Source organism: Falco rusticolus, chromosome 5 (genome assembly GCF_015220075.1).
Source record: "Falco rusticolus isolate bFalRus1 chromosome 5, bFalRus1.pri, whole genome shotgun sequence".
NCBI lineage: Eukaryota > Metazoa > Chordata > Aves > Falconiformes > Falconidae > Falco > Falco rusticolus.
In genome coordinates, this window is record NC_051191.1 from 28,632,118 (window position 1) to 28,653,309 (window position 21,192).

General features: G+C 40.6%; 1 long non-coding RNA gene across 1 annotated transcript in view; it reads right to left on the minus strand.

Moving 5' to 3' along the window:
• LOC119148566 overlaps positions 1-21,192 on the minus strand; it is a 103,518-nt gene that overhangs the window by 17,513 nt on the left and 64,813 nt on the right. Inside the window, exon 5 of the long non-coding RNA XR_005104422.1 lies at positions 7,078-7,238. This is a non-coding gene — a long non-coding RNA (uncharacterized LOC119148566). The remainder of the gene's footprint in view (positions 1-7,077; positions 7,239-21,192) is intronic.

Consider the following 21,192-nt stretch of genomic DNA (forward strand, 5'->3'; position numbering starts at 1 on the left):
AAAAAGGACCATTAAAATATGATGAAGTATAGATTTTTCTATGCAAGGTTCTTTAATGATACCTGCTGGCTTTGAAAACAAATAGGCAGAACGCACATCAAGCTTAAAACCATCATTCAAATCCCATCAGTCTCACACCATCAGGCTCCTTGAACTGCAGTGAACTGACCAGTCTCAGCAAGGGGTCACAATACTGAAATAACTTACAAATTAGTTTAAAGCATACTTAGTAAGTCATGAAAAATCAACACAGAGATCATCAGTTAGAAGTTCATTATTGGTGTATCTGATGTTCCCTTTATCCTCTTTGCCTCTATCACTCAAAACCACACACCTGCTTTTGGGAAGTATTTATTACTTTTAATGACAAGTGTGACTAAACAATTTTCATAGCATTGCCTGGTAGCCTTTACTCTGCCAGGCATTTTTTCCACTACAATGATTAAATAATCAAAACTACTTTTAAAATTTTATTTCAGGCAGTGAATGTTATGAGGTAAATGCCAGACACAGCTGATCCTACTCTGAGTAGGAAATTGGACTGAAGACATCCTGAAGTCCCTTCCAACCTAAATTATTGTATGATCCCATGATGCAAGTATCATGTTATAAAAATCCATGCAGGCTTGTTCATGTTTCTTGGGTCTCAGGATAGAAAAGAAGAAAATAGAAAAAAAATTAAATATCTCTGCTGCCAAAAGGTACAGCATTGGGTGGCAGCAAAAAAGGGCCTAGCAACTTTCATCTATACTGGTAACGCTTCAAACTTGTCTATACTTCTCTGAAATTATTTTCCTCTCGGGATCTGAAAATTCTCTACGCCCTACTTGTTCCATTTCACAGTACCATTTATGCTCACATGTCTATAAGCAAATTCACTCTGGCACAGTCAGTGATACCTTTTTTTTATTTCCCCATGAATTCCTCTTTTAGAAGAATTAAGTCTATAGAGCAAACAGAGAAGTCAGTCACCCCAAAAAGGCAGTTTGTTCTTTATTTACTATCCATATTTGAGTGTTTAAGTATGAGGGAAAATTTGACTGTGTACTTCCTCCGAACCGCACTGCTCTTAAGTCATTATATTCCCCAGAGTTACAGCGCAGACTTTTGGTCAGCCCTAATTCTGTTTTCACCCAACTTCAACTTACCCTCTGTTCCAGACTCCCCCAGCCCACACACTTACATGTACAGTTCACTTGGTAAAGGTTATTGCATCGCACATGGAACTCCATGAATCCGCTTTATGTCTCCTAAAGCTGTCAATCCTTTGAAAACTAGTCTCCTTTCACATCTTACTCCACATGAAAGGAGACAGATCTTAAACTCTTCGGTTAAATTTTTCCAGCTGAGTCCAGGGATTTCATTCCCGGTTCGGTGAGCACGGTGGTGCTCTCATCCAGAACTCTCCACCAGTCCTTTGGCATGTGTCAGCTGTCCTCCACAGCAAGTGAAGTTTTAGCTTACCGAAGGTCTCTCCCAGGTTTCAACAAGCATTGTTGCAACTGCTGAAGAGTCAGGACTTATAAGGTGTGCAAATGAAAGAGGAAAGGCTGCAAAGGCTCATTAGTGTAATTTTGGGGACAAAGGTATTGCAAGGAAGGGCAGAATTTCACTCCGGAAGGACTGACAGCAAAATGTATTTTGTTTAATCTCTTTCCTTTGCAGAGTCAGCATAACCTAGATTATTCTGCTGCCGTGACAGAAGATTTGAGAAGCATTCTGCACGAGAAACTTCCAGCTGGGTTTGGGTAGGATTTGAAATCAGGCAGTAGATTCAAATTCATCCAAGCCACGGGAAGTCAAATGCATCAGTGACTAAAAGATCCCATAAATTTCCTGTACTAAAAACCCACTGAATGCTCTTTTCATCGTAAAAAAGGATTAGCAGCATATAAACAGTTTATATAAGGAGACTAACGATTTTATTGTGATGTGCTATTTAGCATTTGCGGAGGATCCAATTACAAAACTTTGACTTAGTTTTCCGTAAGTCACACTCTGAGTAACATGTTTTGATTTACCTAACAGCAAGAACTCTGGGTAGCAGACTGTTTTACTGTATGTGATCATCCAGACCTATCATCACATTGCTGTTGGATGCAAATTCTGTACAGAAAAAGGAGATTTTGCTCCCTGAACATTAACCAATTGTTCAATCTCACCTAGCTTTGAAGAAGTTAATATGGTGACTTAGGTTTTGGGTGCAATGATACTAAAGGCTTGTCTCTCAACACAATCTGGCAATGTTTGGACGGCAAGCAACATTGAATACACAGCTTAATGCTATCTGGAAAGAAAAGCCAGTCAAATTTCTGGACCATGAAGCAGAAGAAAGGAACTCTGATACAATATAACATAGTCAACTCTCAAATAGCCCAATAACAGGAAGCTGGGGTAACCTGGTTAATGAAAAACCATCAATAACAATACCTTCTTTGCAAAGCTAACTCCTGGCATCTTCAGGTGGTTTTATTAGCTTGGCCCTGGCACTGCAGGAAGGCACAGATCCAGCCTGGGTCCCAAAGCAACATGGTCATGTTCTTCTAACACAGCACCTCAGCCTCGAGGGTTTGTACAGAGTAGTTTATGAGCCTTTGCACAACACTTAACGAAGCCTCCAACATCAGGGTTGTTTAGTCCAGAGTTAGTATCACTGTTCTGGTATTTGGCCACAATAAAGTCACCACCCGAACAGTCTGCTTACAGATGTCACAGATCTGACTATACACACCAGACCACTTCAGCTCAGACTGCAGCACGCTCCTGTTGGCATCCTGGGCTGAGGGTTATTCTTGCAGGGTGATCAGCTTTAGATCTTTAACGGAACAGTGGGGTTTGAGGGGAAGATATCTCAGGAAGAAATAATTCTTCCAGCAAGAAATTGGCCGTTGAAAGAAATAGGGAGAAGGAAAGAAAAAAAAAAAAAGAGGAAAAAAAAAGTAGATGCTGATAAAGAAGCCACTTGCATCCTCACAACAGCAATGCACTCCAAGGACTGCAGGTCTTAGTACACAGTGCTACGCGAGTACAGAGTACACAACCGCATGTATGCAGGACAAACAGCAGCAGCCCTAAAACAATCAAAGCACTCAATGCCCATTCTCCTGAAGACACAATACAAGTAGAATTTCCACCAATGTAATTTTTTTCCATGACCAGCTCTGTTCCAAACACCGTAACTTGCATAACACAAGACTGCTCAGAGCAGCAAAAGCCAGGCTGTTGACAAAGGTGGAATATACAACAATATACCGATACTCTGTAGTACATAAATGGGTGAAAGTCAGCAAACAAAACAAAAATAAAACGCAGATGGTATGTAGCTAAAGCAAACTGTATGGTTCACTGCACACCTAGCAGGCCAAGAAGGAAGGGAAACTCCTTCTCAGTGTTTACATGAACAATGAGTTTCCCTGAAAACTCCAGGAGGCCGTTCCCAGCTCCTCCACTGGCACCATTAATAGGAAAAGCAAACGCTAGAAAGGTGGTTTCAGTTCATTACTGACCTCGGTAGAAGTCTCAGTACCGCTGAACTCAAGCGCAGACCAGTGTGACCTCTTGCTTCAGGGTGGTATTGTTACAGCATGTACAGCATGCAATGCTGCTTTTTAAAAGAAAATACAGCTGTCTACATGCCACCATGCTCAAATTGATGTTCCAGCAGTCACACAGGTCTGATCAAATCAAGTTCAATGTGTTGCTGCTCAACCCCATGCTTAGGATACCAGCCAAACTCTCCTCCATTTTAATGCAAGGCATGAAAAAGACACAACGTGTAACTGGGCAACTGCAGGTGTGGGGTAAACTCTTGAAAGCAGCAACCCAGATATTATACATGAAAGTGAGGAAGTGCTGCAGTCACACTTACCAGAACTGTAATTAAAATACACATTTTGGGATATGTCTGTCACCCCATTTGTTAGCAAGCTTTTGGCAACTGGGCATGCAAATGCAAATTAATGTAATGAATGCAATGCTTAATTAAAATATGCTTAAGAAAACATCCAGAAACTCTTTCTAAATTAAAATCTAAAAGCAGTGACACAGGGCACTGTAATATCTAACGGCTATTTTTAAAAAAACTTTGGCTCCTCTGCTGCATTGTTTCTATTGCATTAAAATGTCAGTAATGGTTAAAATGTGAAAAATAGGAAAAGTCTCACCAATTCAAACCAAACCGCAAACCACTTTGTAAGATCATGGAATTCTACAAGTTAACAGACAAATGAACGAACATGCACACCAGTAAAACTGCACAAGAAGAAACATGCCAGCTTCTATTTATTTTCATTTGCTGTGTTCTGGAGTTTAGGAAAAAAGAGCTGCAGCACTACAGTTCCGTTAAAGCTGGAGGTATATTTTGGAAGTTTTCACTAAAGAATTCAGAGTAATTTTCTTTTTCAAAATGGCTTCGATTCAAACCAGGAATGTGAATGCAAAAAGTTACAAAAGCACTTCAGAACCTGAAAATAGGGAGGACTGGAACAAACATGAAGTCATCTATGGATAAAGCTCTCCAAAGTATTACCAAAAGACTGAGTGGAGGAATTTATATTTGATGTGTGCTGTGGTTAAAGAGAGAGTTGAAAGAAAGGACAAAGAGGTAGGTTCTTTAGATGCATGTATGTGCAAACTCATTATTGCATAATTTTAGTTCAGATATAAAAGCTTATCTAAAACACTGGCACAAATTTTTACAGAAGTTTCCATCTCATGTTTTCACAGGGGTTTAGAATCACTACAGAATTTCTGATCCTGTGAACAATTCCAAATAGTAACCTCATTTTACTGACAAAGGCACAGAAAGTATGCGCCAGGCATGACCTAGCAAGCCAGGGAGAAAGACTGTAGTAGAAAACTCTGATCTTTGTGCGTCCACTTTTTTGGCACATGCAAGGACAATCCTTCCTCCCTTAATCACTTGGAAACTGATGGTGAAAACACAACGCAAATATCTGAAAAACAATCCATTGACTTACCACTTATAAAACCAACTGAAACAGAGTAAGAGGAGGCAATATGACCCTGTTTACCTACAGTACACTGCATCTCCACTTAGTCAGCTTCTTACATCTAGTAAATGTTAGCACATTTTAAACTTTTGAGCAAAGAAGCTGAAATCCCACCTTTAAACTGCTGAGTTATTTGTTAAGTCCAGAGAAATACTCATTAGAAAAAAAAAATATAAAAATACACGCAGTTAATCACTGAACACAAGTGCCATGACAACAAATCCGTGTGATTTTTTTTACGTCTTGGGTTGGTCACTGAAGGTGTCAGAGTCCTACTGGCATTGGACAACTGGTTGCTCATTTCACTGAATTTTCTGAAGTAATATAATACCAGAGCTTCAAAATTACAAAGCAATGTATTACTGCATGATTTTAATTGGGGGAGTGGGGGGGGTAATACTCTTATTTAGCCAATGGCAATGACTGTCCTATGTGCAAACTCTTCTTGTTCTTCATCCAACCCAGTTTTAGGCTCTGATCATCTCACAATGCAACAGAAGCAACCGAGGACTGGCATGAGCTGCTACAGGAATACAGTTCAACTATCAATTGTAGCTTATCAGGTATTGTTTATAAAATCTTTACAGTCACTTGGAAGCACTCCGAGCTGCAGCAACTCTCAGTTCTTTCAGAGTATATTTAATACAACAGTAGCAATGAATGAATTCAACCTCCTCATTCACATAGCATGAGGAAAACAAGGTAAGTACATATTATTAATTCTAATTTTCCAGATGGGAAACTGCAGCCCAGAAGAATACGATGACATGCCCAAGATCACAGGCAGAGAATGCTAACTTCAACTTAAAAGGTTTTAAGCTAAGTTTTCCCTGCTCAATGCAGTTGACTGCTGTTCTTGAAAGTACTCAGGACTGACAATCACAGATCTCACTGAGCGCTCCAGAAAATCTACATTTTCAGAGGCAAACTGACCTGTATCTCAATCATAAAAACTAACACAAACATTAGAAGCCATACACATACTATTAAGGATCTAGCAGTATTTTTTAAAACCAGGACACATAAGCAGAGGGTCCTTTTTCCTGGTGTCTCTTTGAAACTCGTTACCTTGCCCTTTCCATACAGCCACCACTTCCTCTTGCCCCTTGCAGACACACACAGCCTGTTTGCAGGCGCTGTGCAAGCAAGACGACCGAAGATTTGCCAGGATTAACACTCTGGGAATATTCCATGTGAAGAATACAGAAATACACCCAGTAAGAGATTTCTTGAAGGGTTCCAGCAGTGGCTATCTAAGGTAATATTTGCAAAATCTAAAGGGTTTCCCTTTGTCCTTCCTTCCTACCCCCCATCCAAAAAACCTTGCAAAGGCATTAGGGAGCATAAAATTACTTTGCAATATTTAAGAGACATTCTTAATACTGCTGCTTCAGCCACCAACCAAACAAAACTTTTCTTTCATCATAAACATACCACTCGTCTCATAACTGTAATAACCTGCACTTGCAGCCAGGGACCAGTAACACTTCTTGTGTGTTGCAAGAACAATCCTCTCTGAATTAAATGCTGCCAATCCTGCGTTTTCAGTTTGCAGCGAATTAACAATAAAAGTATCAGGAAGTCCTACGTTTCTGAAATGACTTACTAAAAATATCTTATCCCGCCAGAGAGGACAGCAACAAGGACTTGCTCATGGGTTTACAGTAACGTACTTTCCCCAACACAAAAAGTGCTGGCGATACCAACAGTACAGAGAGATGTTCACCTTTGTATATGCAGATGATTAAAACAAAAACCCATTATAGACTAAATTTTGGCTGCAAATATGCCGATGTCTTCTGGAAGAAGCTTTGCAACCTCCTGTGGAGAGCGCTGTGATTTTTACCTGTGTAACCCGGATCTGAATCTATAACCCCACTACTCTACCAAAAAAAAAAAAAAATGTTACTGGAAAAGGAGCTCACCGAGATCAACCGAACATGCCCATAAGGCAGCTGTATATACATTTAAAAGTAGTCAAAATAATAATTATGATAAAAATATAAATGCCTGTTCTGATAAAATGAAAGCACTATTAAAAGGAAAGAGACACACAAAGAATTACCTTCATTCCTGCTGAAAAATACGTAGTCAGAACAGGACAAACTGCATGCTTCGAGCCGTTAATAAGAAGAGCAAGCGAATGAATAGCTTTCGGATGAATCCAAATAGTTTTTGTTTCTCTGCTGCAGTTTCACCACTCCCACAGGGTAATTTCTATGTTCACTTTATAACGAAAGCAAAGTACAGGTCAGAATAAGAAAGGGAGGAGACCAAAAAACCTCTACTATATTAGTCAAAGTTTGTCATTCTTGCTATATTGTTTTCAAATGGGGGAAACAGGGCTGGTGTGACAAAAGGGTAGGTTTAGATGGGGTGTTCTGCTTATGCTTAATAAGCCAAAAGCTCGGTTCATCTGCATTTTATACGATCAGATTGGTAAAAGCAGGAAGCAAGAGTGCATGATTTATGGAAAGATTATCACATGACTAAGAAGCACAGAACAAGAAGGGCCAAATTCAGCTTTACAAGAGATTCACATCGATGTAAATGAACTTTGTTGCCTTTGACAGATATAATGTTCAAAATGGAATAAAAATATTTGATCTCCATTAAAAAGACATAAAGCCATTTTAAAATCAGAATTTAACCCACGCTTTTCAAACAGAGCAGTTGTTTCAGGTCTGTTCAATGCAGAATTTCTGTACTGGACAAGAACCACAAAATTTACCTGTAGGGCATTTTAAAATACATTTCTGCCACCTCTCCTCTACCATGCTGTCTCCAAACAATCCAGCTACCCGCTGCTGATCAACACACTCTTGTACACTTACAGACTCCTATGAACATTTCAAAATTTACTGTAAAAACTTAAAAGGCAGGACAGTCTGCAAATGCACTGGAAGCACTCTTTCATTAAATTCCTTTATGAAATGCAAGCGTATACTCACTTTATTATTTGGGGAACAAAATAAGGGGATGTAACGTCCAGCAAGGCACGTACATTTTTGTTCAAATGAAAGTGAGAAATGATAATGCTCTGTTTTTTGCTCCGTTGCCAGCAATTAAGTCTACATTTCCATGAAAAGCTGATAGATTAGATGAGCTACAGGCCATTCCCCCCACCCACCCCCCACACATGGACTTTTATACTTAGAGGGGAAGGTGTCAGAGGTGAAAGGAAAAGTAAAGATGAACATTTACTAGGATGCTACCTGTAGTGCTAAGGAAAAATAGAAAGTAACAAAGGGTTAAGAAACTAAGAGCAAACATCAAGGAAGACAGCAAAACAGAGTTATCCTAGTAGAGGCAGTGTTTTTTTCAGCAACGGCCTCAAAGCACTGCTGTCCCTTGAGCAGCTTGTTCAGATGGCAAAAGGTTAAAAGCACTGAGGAAAACCTGAATCATCTGACCTAAAAATGGAAAAGAGAGAGGAAAAAAAAAAACCAAACAAAAAAACCATGACTCTGGTACAAGCTCACTTTTAACATGATGCCCTCTTTTAAATACTGAAGGGCTCTACTCCCTTTTAACAAACACTTGGTAACACACACACGTGATGTGTGCAGACAGTAAAATGAATTGCCATTATGGTTCTATTAGGCTGAATTCAGAAACCTCATCTGTATTTCACTCTGTAGTAGCAAACTATGAATCAACTGGGTGAATTTTATACATTTTTTTGGTGATATTGTTTCAGTACAATCTAACTTCATTGTTATGTTTAAAAATAACCTGCAGATCCTATTATGACACTAGCACCTAAATAATAAAATGTTAAATAGCCAATTATCGCAGATTTCTCTGTGTTGTCTGAAGAGCAAGGCACAGTATGAAGAGAACACAGGGCAAGCTTCACGTAAATATCTGAGCAATAATGTATGTAGTTGAAAATAGGGCTGGCGGTCCACAAAGTGCTTTTTGATAAGTCTTTAAATACCAGCCCCTCAGGTATTTTCCTGTACTTCAAAACTGTCAGATCTGTCTCCAGCATGTGTAGCAGCAACCCCAAGAAAAGATTCAAAACAAGATAAAAATAATTGAAGGAAAAAAAAAAAAGGTAACTGTTTATCATACTGTCCAGGAAGTGGTTCTGTTTGAAAAATCCTGCACAAAAGTGAGTGCTGATTTATAAACCTGTCCTCACTGGAGTAACTCAAGCATCCTTAACCATGTGCAGCAAACACACTACAGCACTCATGTATACAAAACACCTTCTGGGAGACTGCATTCATGCAATAGTGACTAGATGACTGGTGAGTTAGCTGCTATCAGGATTACGTTTATCTTACTCAGCTACAGGTGCCAAAATTTACAGACTTACTTGAAACTATATTCTTGAGGAGCTGTCAAAAAGAGGCAAGTACCACTGGTGAGCCTTATTAAATTCCTTAGGAATAAAAATTTACATGAACATCTGAGAGGGAAGCAGCTTTGCAGGTCAGCATGACAGTTGAAGCAAACTTCTGAATTCCCTTAGGCAAAAGCTACTTTCTCCAACTGGAATGCAGTTTCCCAAAAAGAGATCTCAGCATGCAACAATCTCAAACCTGTTGCTCTCAATTCCTTTCTAATTAACGCAGGCATTACTGGTGGATTGGAGATAAAGAAGGGTAATGGAGTCACGTACTCAAATAAATGGAATTGAAGTGAGGAACTAGACAGAAAAGGTGCAAAAAGAGCATGAAGTAAAAACCTAAGAGAAGCAGTTCTGAAGAACGCAAGTTGTATGCAAAGGTGCCATGCTCCTGAACAGCGTGGCTGCAGGTAAGTAGCACAGCGGATCTCTGCAGCATCACGTGTTACCAGCAGCAGTCAGAACACTCACTGGGGACACACAGCCTGCTCCAGGTCACCCCCGACCACGCCAGCAAAACATGGGACAAACAGCAGTGGCATACACAAGGTAACCAACCATCTCATTCCACACAAATACACTAATGCTTGTGGGTTATTAAAAGTTTTTGATGTTTTGTTTGGGTTTGTTTCCTTTGTGGGTTTTGTTTTTGCTTCAGCACCTTTCAAACAACATATGTTTCAGGAAGCTTTGGCAAAGCTTAAACCAGAGAAAAGAAAAACAACCAACAAGTGAGTGACATGATTGCTGCTGAACTCCTGAATCCCAGTCTTCTACAATCAACTTCTTACAAATCAAAACCATTTAGAACAGGTAATAAAGATCTGAATGATCTAAACCCAAGACATTTTTAAATACATAACGTTCTTCATTCAGAGTGAAGACAACTCAAAGCTGTTTTGAGTTACAAAAGAATTAAAAGCAGCCATGGACCTACAAGGGATTGTGCGTGTCAGTCAGGGAACCATGTATCTGACGCTGCCAACTCATCTCTGTACCACAAATAAGGAATGGCAAAGATGTTCTTTGAACCGCTGCATTTGAATTCCATCATTCATTTCCTCAGGGTCCCCACAAAAACTGCGGAAGAAAAGCAAATCTAAAAAATTCTTTCTAGGTTGACTGCACATGGGAATAGGAAAAATAAATGCATGCCTGTCTACTAGTTCATTCAAGACTTATGCCAGACAGGAGGTATTAGTCACTCTTCTGAGCACAATATTAGGATGTTGACTGCAACCAGTCAACGGCCGATGCTTGAGAATGGAGCCATCAAATTCGTTTCCTGGTCAAAATTCACAATCAACAGAGGTTTCTCAGAGGGAGGGTTAAACATGGCAACAGAGGAGAAGAAAGACTTGGAAGGTGACTGGGCCTCAAAAGTTTAATTATCATTTGGTCATTCCTCCAGAGGAAAGGGAGTGTTTTTGCATGACACAGCCAGCAAAACATGCAAGAGTCACATCCTGGTAAACGGCTGCAGCTCTAGTACATCTGACCTTGGAGGCCAGCTTCATGCATAGCAGCACTGGCCAGGTGAAGATAAATGGAAGGAATGCAAAGCAAAGGAATAGGGACCGATTTCCAGGAAGGTATTATGAAAGTACTGCCCTTCTTGTGGGAGAGGGCGGCTTGTGTCTGGGTCCCCAACATGCATACCAGAGGATGAGCCGAGTAGCCTTTGTCAGCCTTTTCAAAGTCCAGCAACAACCCTCATTTTCACTGAAGCGGTGCTGTCAGGCTGAAGACCACAGTTCAGCAGCATCACCAAGGGTAGGCGTACTTGCATTAACCACCTCTCAGGCCCCAGCAAACTCCCACAGGAGCAGTGAATTAAAGATAATCTTTCTATACCCTCCACGCCACATGACTATGTGCGGTTCCTGGGGACGGAGGTACACCTGAATTGCCATTCCTTCCGCACTTTCCGACCACTTCCGTCTACCCTGTCCCTCTTCCCACTCAGAGGGAATACTGCAAACTAAATTAGTTTATTAAACTCTTTCTATGCATAGCACTGTTGCAAATTATATATCCATTACGGTGTCTTCAAATGAATCTGAGGATAGATTTGACTCACTTAGCAAAATCTGACTCATGCTTCTTGGGTATGGAAAAAACAGTTGCAGAGTTGACTCCTGTAGGCTGCAACTCTTGAACCTTGCTGCAATTCTATTTAAGCAACAGCTACGCTACCAGACTTCTGGTTCCCTATGCATCTTGAGCACTGGAGCAGAAAACAGGGAGAAAACAGTAAGCATGAAGTGAGTCAAAACAGTTACCTTTTGCTAAGGCAGGAGCACATGGCATACATGCTTCTTTGAGGAAGAAGCTAAATATGTTTTTAAAAAAGGTATGGTTTGTTTTGCTAGAGATAAGTTTCACACTCAAAGTTAGATTAAGAATTCAAGTCAATATTAGGTGTTTGCTTGGCCAGTTTAGCTTCTGGATATAAAGGCCAAACTTTCCTATTATGCAAGTTTTATAAGATTATACCTCCTTTGATTTTGAAGGAACTATTAACCTGTTGTGAGTCTGGATGGACTCCTGTGAAGTTACACTGCGTGTACACAAGCATTAAACCTGCTCAAACTAACTACATGCTGGGGAAAAGTTCCCCTCTTTACTCTTTTTACTGGTGCTCTTGGTTACTGATTGGGTTCCCCTCCGATGGGATTTACACATGCAGCTTTTACACAGTGGCTGTGCAAATACTGGGCTCCAGCAGCCAACAAAAAAACCACCATAAAAAGTCTTCTGCATTTTCCAATACATACTTCCCTAATGGACTGCATTCCATTTAAGAGCTGCTCATTCAAAATAATACAGATGATTTGTAATGTCTGTGTAATCTTCAGATCCATTCTAAGGACATACTCAAAGGCCACCACAACACGAGCTGCTTCTGAGGTTCAAAGTTACATTTGTGTTTCCTCTGAAAGCAGCAACTACTTAAAACTAAGTACTGTTTTCCTTGAAATTATTTTCACTGAACTGCTAATGGGTGATTCATTGTAAACTCACCTCAAAATATTTCATAATGCAAAGAATCTTCCAAGGAGATATATTTTTTTATTGAAGAGAACCAAAAGAAAAAAATATGTTCAAGATCAGTCTTGTCTGTCTGAACTGCTAGACACCCGGTTCTATTGTGCCTGTGGATTTGAAGGGGTTTACATCAGATGCTGAAGAAACCCAGAAAGCATCAACATTGTTCAATAGCAGTACTGTATGTTGAGAATGCAAGTTCAGCTTCCTTCTTGCATGTCCATGGGCCAAGAGAGGAAGAGTGATCCAAAGAAGATTCCTGGATCCAGCTTGCAAACTCACACAGAACACCTGTCATTAGACAAACCCCTTCATCAGCCTTCTAGTTACCTACAAGGGCTACTAAGAAAACACAGACTCCTCTCATGAGCACACAGACGAACAGCAAGCAGTAACAGTCATGAGCTGCAATAAGGCAAATTCTGATTAGACCCAAGAGGTAAAAAAAATTTAAAGTCTTCATTATGAAAACACTGGAAGACAGGAACAGAAAGGTTATCGACTCTCTGTTCATGGAGATCTGCAATTAGTAAAGGCCCTTAGTTGCTCGACCTAACTTCCAAGTCAGCCCTACTTTGAGCAGGAGGTCAAACTGGACCACCTGAAGAGTCAAACCCAGTTTAGCACTGACGTGATGTAATGAGGCAATGCAGCCTGCTTCAAACACATGTGCTACAGCACAATGCTCTACTTGCAAGGCACCTGTGGACCAGCAGCACAGCTATGCCTGGCCTGGGCCACCCGCAATCCTCCAGACCTGGATGTCTTCTGTTGCTTTTCCCAGGCTGTATTTCCCCACAGACTGCTACTACCTTTGCACTTTGCCCTACCAATAAAGGTGGAAGGTCTGGGTCCTACACTATCTGGATTTCCTGCAGGTAAGCCATTCTAAGAAAACAGAACAACATCTGGCAGCAATCTGATCAGAAACAGCTGCTGTTACGCGAGACCTGTGGATAGGGTACATCAGGTCCCTGCCAGATAACTCACCTACCTGAACCATGACATGGAAACACGCAATCCTTCACATTAGCTGAAGAACATCCTTCCAAGAGGATTTTCTTCCACAGAAACCACTTCTCTACTCACAAAATCATCTACAGGAATTACTAAAATTAGTCAACAATTTCCCACAAGTTGCAGTCTAAAACTAGAGCCGCTGAAAAAACTCCCAAACACAATTTTCACACTGCAGAACACCGATTGCATGGAAATGTGCTGACTTCACCAAAATTCTCAATAAAAGACAACAAGATTGGCCGGCAGGCCAGTCTGTCCAGCTTCCTGCCAGGCTGCCTGCCAGCCCTAGGGTGGGTACTCCAAGCTCCCCCATTCAAAAAATAAGAATCAGATATGAGAAGGCTCCCACGGGATGGGGATTCTGCTTCCTGTAGCTCTCTAATTAAAATAAATCCTGTACAGATGCATGTATCAGGAAGGACAGGGATGCCTCTGCCATCATACAGCAAGAATGGCTTCTCAACAACAGAAAAAGTTTTAAGAAAATTTGCTTTTATTTCAAAAAACAGATGCCATTGCTAACAGCACAGGAGGAAGAGAATGAGATGTTACGGCACAAATCCGCAAGAGGGAAGACAATAGCAAAGAAATCCAAACAGCAAAATGACAAATTAGATGTGAGGTATCCCCATCTTATCCCTTCTGCAGTATGTACACAGCTACTACATTTAATTAAAATACAGCTAGCTTGTATACATACTGCAGGGTTTTCAACACCCCTGAAGTGAAACAGTGCAACGCTCAGGAGTCATCCTTCAGGAGTACACTCTGTGTTTCTAGGTGTGGAATACAGATGCTCTGTGATAGTACAGTTGCAGCAAGGCCAATGGATCAACGCAGAACAAAAAGCCCAAAGAGTTCGGCTTTTATACCATCTACTTCCTCAGCTCTGTACATGGGATTCTTGCCAGGACATTGGTAACATTAACAGAGAACGCAAAGCTGCACATCAGGGTGTCAGGCTGCTTCTCAGCAAGGATGTTTCACTGGATAGCTCTTTCTCCTGAAGTGCAGCGATTTAACTCCATTGGACGAAACTATTTCTGCAAGACTTGGCTGTGGCAAGATCAATGCATTTTCCTGGTTAACCACTGCATCCACATAGTTTAATGCCTGCTTGAATTCACTTCTTGCATTCACAACAGTAGCAGCATCACAGGGCAAGAACTCCTCTCTGCACAGAGATTCATGCTTGCTGTGCCGCACAACACCCAAGCAAACCACCCACTGCTGCTGGGTAGGAGCAGTTTGGTACGAGTACGTCAGCCCTTCATATCGAGGGCCAGAATGCTGTTGAAGCACTGTGCCGCAGGACCTGATGACGATGCAGAGCACATTAATAGCCTGACAGTGGGCTTTCTGGTGATACACACTACGTTTCCATCATCATCAGGCTATTTGTCAGCCACCCATCCGTGATGCCCCAAGCTCTGACTGATGTGTAAGATTAGCCATTATTACTGTAAAGCAGTCTACAAAGTCCTGCTACACCAGGTTTTGAAACTCCAGCCTGCTAAGTCAAATAAACAAGGAAACACCTCTTGACAGACCATGCCCCTAACAGAATTAGAAATGCAAGGTATCCAACAGTAATCTGGATGGGAAGCTGTTCAGTAGATGTTTGGACAACAGAAAGGGTTAGTTAAACCCTACCTTAAGCAGCTGCAGAGTATCAGTCAATCAATACCATTTAAAAAAAAATATTTCTATTTATTCTTGTCTTTGGGAAAGCAAGAGTGAGGAGGAAAAACATTTTAAGTAAGTTCAAGTAAGATTTAAGTCCACAATAATACTAGGTCAAGATTTTTAAGTGCTTTACTGATAGCAAGTAAAACATGCCTATCTCTGACAGGGGAAATTAAGCAGGGAAAGGCCAAGCAACTTGTCCAAGCTTATGCAACAGATGAGAAATACAAACACAACACAGATCCCTCCCCAGGCTCCATGTCTGTGTCTTATTACCCTTTTAGTTTAAAACCCCTAAATCTTATTTCACACTGCAGCAAGTTTTCCCACATAGTTTTAAGTGTTAAGTCTTATCTCCACTGATCTTTTTTCCTGATGCAGTATTCTCACCCATTATCTTCTCCTCTATACACATACAATGTAAGAGATTTAGTATTTCAGAAGCACGAAAAGGGGGAAAAAAAAAAGGAAGTCTTAAATTTTAATATAAAGGCAAATTCTTTTTCACATGGGCATACTGAATACAGGTTTGAACTGGCCCTCAATCTTACAAGGAGAGAAAACACTATCTGGAAACTGTGAGAAAATTTAAAGTGCCAAGATGCTACTAAATGTATTATTTAAGATGTTCCAATTTCCTGAATTAATATGATGTATAGTGTATTTTAAGTATTTTCTGTTCAGCTGTATATACACTTCACTGCAAGCAAAGATGAAACAAATATCCAGAACACTGACAAACCCACCACATAATGTTACATTTTTGGAGGGAGCTATAAGGATGAAGGCAATTTTTAAGAGCGTCCCTTTAATAACAAATTTACTTTTCTTACACATGGCATACTGTAGCATATACGCAGACAGTTTTGCACTTACAAGTAGAGCAGTGGGTGGCAGGCCTCTTGAGAATTTACATAGCTTAATACAGTAGCACCCAGAGATATCAGCTAGTTGTAAATGAGCTAGATTGGGTATCAGAAGTAGTACATGTGCCATCTGCACTGTGCTTTGCTCAGACGATTGTACCTGGCTTTCCAACGACACTAAACAGCTTGGGCAGAGCCTATCATGATGGAGCGTGCAATATGGCTTGTGGTGCCTTTGTTGGCTACAGAGCTTTTGAAAACATCCTTGAGTTCTGGGCCCTGCTCTGCTCTGTATCTGTCATGGTCCCTTTATACTGTAAATGCTCTCCCTAAAGCTAATCTCCCCTGTTAGAGTAATGATCTCCAAAATTTCTTAAAGCAAGCTTTAATGGAATAGTTGTTTCTGCACAAGGTAGTATACGTTAAGTACTTTGTTTTCCAAGTCATCTGGGTATTTGAACTCTTACATTACACTGAGGGTACCAATATACAACTAAACTCGTAAGGGAGACTGGAAGTCTCTGATTACATGTGACAGATATATCCACAAAGACATGAACTTCCTCTCTCCAGCCTCTGTTCCACCTTGTCCTGTCACCAGAAGGCTGATGAGAAACCAACTGCCTCAGACAAACCCAGTCTCATCTAGAGCTTGCCCCTTCCAGAAGGGCTGTAAAACACTGCAGACAGTGGAAGAAATGCAGAGGACCACCCACACTGACCATCCATTTAGCGAACACCCTACTAAAAAGCACACCAGCTCTTGTCCTGGAAGGCTGACAGAGCTGGTTGTCATTTTTTGGCCTGAGCAGTGAGTCCAGTCCTCCAAGCTAGTGAGCTAAGAAGGATGTTTATTAAAGAAAGGGCATGTCTCATGACAACACAGCAGCCAGGATGAAGGGGAAAAAGGGAAGAACCATTTCTTCTACAGAAAATGAGACATACTTCTGCCATCACGAAAGAGGTGCTGAAAGACTAAGGAGGAGTGGATTTTGGATACATTCATCACATATCTATAATGATTTCATGTTTTAAATAAAAAACAGTTTTTCTTTTTATTTGAAGTTTTCCCCACTACCTCCATGCAAGACTCAAAGCCCAAAGCAAATTAAACTGTGTGATATAAGTATGATACATAAAACTGCAAGCTGAACCAGTGATTTCTGAGCTGGAAGTGAACAGGTAGTAAGGTGTCCATCCCTCAGAAAGTAAAAGTTAGGAGTGCTGATTTATCTCTGCATCCCATGCTTGCTTAAACACAGGTGGCACTCAATGATTAAGGCTACTCACAAACAACTGGAGTCTCTGCAAGTGAAAATGGCTTGTGATGGAACAGTTCACAGCAACATCAGCAATATTTTTTTCTAGCTAAGGGCCAGGGCTTTTAACCATATTTAACAAGCCATGTTCATGTGTTAATAAACATGTCAGTACTGTTCTGTATTCATGTGAATAACTAATGTGAAAAAGTAATGTGCTGGTAGGCTATATGAAAGAGTTGTGAGTCATACATAGCCTTTAGGATATAGGTTCTCACCCCTGAGCTACAGAAACTAGCCTCAGTTAGGGGAAAATAAAATCTAAGTGAAGTTTAACAATGATTTGTTAGTCTCCAAGTTTCATATTAAGAAAATGTATTATCAATACAGAAATATTTATATAATCAAGGTGATTTTTTTTTTTTTACCTAGCATTTGCACAGAAAGAGGTTTAAAAAGACCAGTACCTATCCTCTACCTGATGCTCACCCCTTCCAGCACCAAGAGACAAACACAGCTGCAGCTTATACAGGTAGCAACTGTGTATTTAAGATCCTGCATTCCTCCATCATACTGCATGCTTACCTTTTGCTTTGGAAAAAGGAACCTTGTATCTGCCTGAGAGAGCTAAGCAAGACAGAGTAAGCACCACTGCCAGTCGGACACCTAACTGATCACTGAATTTACATTTTCAGTTTGCAAGATCTGTGAATTTCTAGGTAAACTTGGACCTTAGGTATCTAAAAAGATCAGAAAAAGCAAGTGCTTTTGTCTTGCTTTTTGAGCAAGAAATTAAGAGGGAGAAGAGTGAGAAGAAAAAAGTTTTGCTGCTAGGCATCTTCCAGTTTCAAGCATCAGAAGTCTTCCAAGAACTGCAGTTTTGGAGCACCAGACTCAGATTAACAGAGAGAGCACAGGTGAGGAAGGCAAGAACGCACGCTATTTACCACTTAGCTGAGCAATGTATAAGCCAGCTCTTGTATATATTCCAGCTTGATACATCACCTCTTCCCCCCCCCCAGTTGCAGAGTTGTTGTTTAAGCAGTTGTGTTACTATGGGTCCCGCTCCCTGGGGGTTCCTGTACCCTAGAATATGGTTGCAGACAGAGAATCCAAGCCTTACTGATAACCTATCCTTGAGCCCAGCGAAGCGCCATGAGCAACACAGATCATCCCAGGACACAGGTCCTATTCATGTGGCACAGGAGGAGCGCTCCTACAAAGTGCACATAAAAACTTCAAGTGTTAATAGTGGTGCCAGAATTCCACATATGAAACCATCGTACCACAAATACAACTCATAAAATAGAAATCTGAAAATCAGTCTTAGCACACGCCTCTCTTTGCAAAGCACACACTAAACTTACAGGTACTTTCATATCTGACAAAAATTAAAAGTGTTCTTCTAAAATCAAGTTATGTTTTTATGTTTCTAAGTCATCTAGAAGACAGCACTGTCAAATGGAGAGTTTCTTTTTGAATACCCACTGCCTGTGTTAATGGCTACTTCACACACATTTAGTTACACTGACCTCTTTGTGGTTTGTCTCCTCTTATGCCGTAATGCTAGCGGACCCTCTTAGAAGAAGGGAGACACCTGAAGAAGAAAATGGCTTTCTTTATGGTTGCTGCCTGTACTTCTCTCTTCAAATCTTGCTTGTCATTCACCTCCCTCAACTGTCTGGCTGAATGGCAGTATGCTCCACGATGCCTCTTTGCTCACGCACGTGCAAGGAACAGGTTGTCTCGCAAGGTCAGGTATTAGGCTTTTATTGCTGAAGAGCCCAAATATTAAGATGTATCATTGTGTCTGAAATGTTAAGTAGATATGGTACCCTGACTTCGAATGTACAACTGACAAACACAACTGACAAAGTGACTTTGTGGACAATACATGAGTCAGGAGAACTTCCAGCTGCTGATAAAAAGCTTCTCATCATCTGGTCCATTTATCAGACCACCCTCCCTCTTCATGCAACCAACCAGCAATTCAAACAGGACTATGGGAGCAAATCCTTCTAACCAACCCTGAAAACATCTGTGTGCGTACACACAACACATACAGAAAATGATGCCCAGTATTACCATTTCTTCTGTAAGACACTAACTGGAATGAATATGCTGACATGGCACAATGTGCTCTTATCAAGAGCCCACAGAGTACTAGTCTTTTACCCCACCTTTTAAGTGCAGAGGTGTGCTGGTTTTGGCTAGAACAGCGTTAGTTTCCTAGCATTCTTCTGTATCATGACAGGCAGTTATCTATGAATATGACAAAAGCTATTCTAGATCATTTTAAAGTACAATGTTGAAAACCCTACAGTTTATGCCTTGAAGTAAAAGCATCTGATTAAAATGCACAGTTGAAATGGAAATACCTCTCTTTGGCAGGTGAGGCCAGTAAGAATACAAGGTTCCTTTTTCCAAAGCAAAAGGTAAGCACAGATTTTATATACTGATCTGCTGTAAGTCTTGGGGGAACTGCAAAGCTTTTTCCTTATCCTGAGGTAGGAAAGAGGATCAAGAGTCCCAGATCCCAAAGACTGTCTATTTTAAGGAAATATCCATGGGGGAACTAAGCACAGAATTTACTGCTTCCGTCAGTACAGGACAATGTAAAGGACTATTTCATTACCTGATGTCCAACTAGGAAAACATCAAAGAAAAAAACCCAACAGTATTTCAGAACCTTACAAATGTTAAGATCAAGGGATTCTGTCTCTCCTGGTGTAACCTGGTGTTTTTAGCTAGAGCTCCAATTGTGCAGTGTTTTGGCAAAAACACACCTCCCTTTTCTTCACATACATGATGTTCCAGATGAGCTACCTAATGGACTGCCTTGGAAACCCAATACGCAGAACTCCTTACAGGCTCTTGGCAGAATTCCTTTCTTACCTGCTCCCACTAAGTAATGCTCAATTTTCCAGTTGTCAGAAAGCCATGCAGGTTCTGGAGAGTGGACACACATTATATAGATCAACACACCAGGTATCACAACTTAATCATCCTTGCATGCCTGCCCATTTATTAAATTATGATCTACCTCAAGGACTGCACCACTCATTTTGGATTTGTCCCGCATGCGGTCCTGCAGTTTGAGAGGTACTCTGATGACAAACCCGAAGGAGTACAAGCTGGCACCACAACAGTCCACATACTGAACTAGCTCACTGTTGCTACAGTTTACATATGTCATGAGAACCCAACCACCACAAATGGCACTTAAGGTATAGAAGCAAGCTCTTAATAGCTACCCTGGATTAATCTTTTCTTGCTGTACCACCCTTTATACCAAAAAGCCTACTATGCACACACCATCCCCTAGCCTCATGCACAACTGGTTAGCAAACTACAGAAGTCTTTGGTAACTTCATTAATGGTTTCAGTATGAATTTTGAGATAATTTCTTTTTTTTAAAAAAAGAAGAGTTGTATCACATCACACCACAGCTTTTGTTCTTTACCTGGTTAGGCATTTCCCAAGGTAATTTAGCATGACACTAGTAGAAAACTTACTGTAAATTAGCAAGAGAGAAATCAGGACAGCAGGGAGCACTGGACAACAGCAGCTTGCCAGAGCAAATATTGGTTATTTCATTAATTATCACTTCCAGCACTGACTACATGTCTTGCAGGAAAAAAGCTGACCTGGTTAAGAACTTTTCCATTTCTAACTATGATCTCTCAGAGAATGTGCTAAAGAAACAATTGTCCTACTGAATCATTTCAAGAATTTTACAGCCAAGTAGATTTATTACCATAAAACAGGTCTTGGAAACAAGACTGTTTGAGGAGACTCAATAGCTATTAAATCAGTGTGGAAAACATGATGCTGAAGGAATTGCATATGCCTGACACATGTTCTACCACTTTTTTTTTTCCAAATAGTGTCTATAAAAAGCAAGTCTGTAGAATTGCTTAAACTTCTCAGACAAAAAGGACACA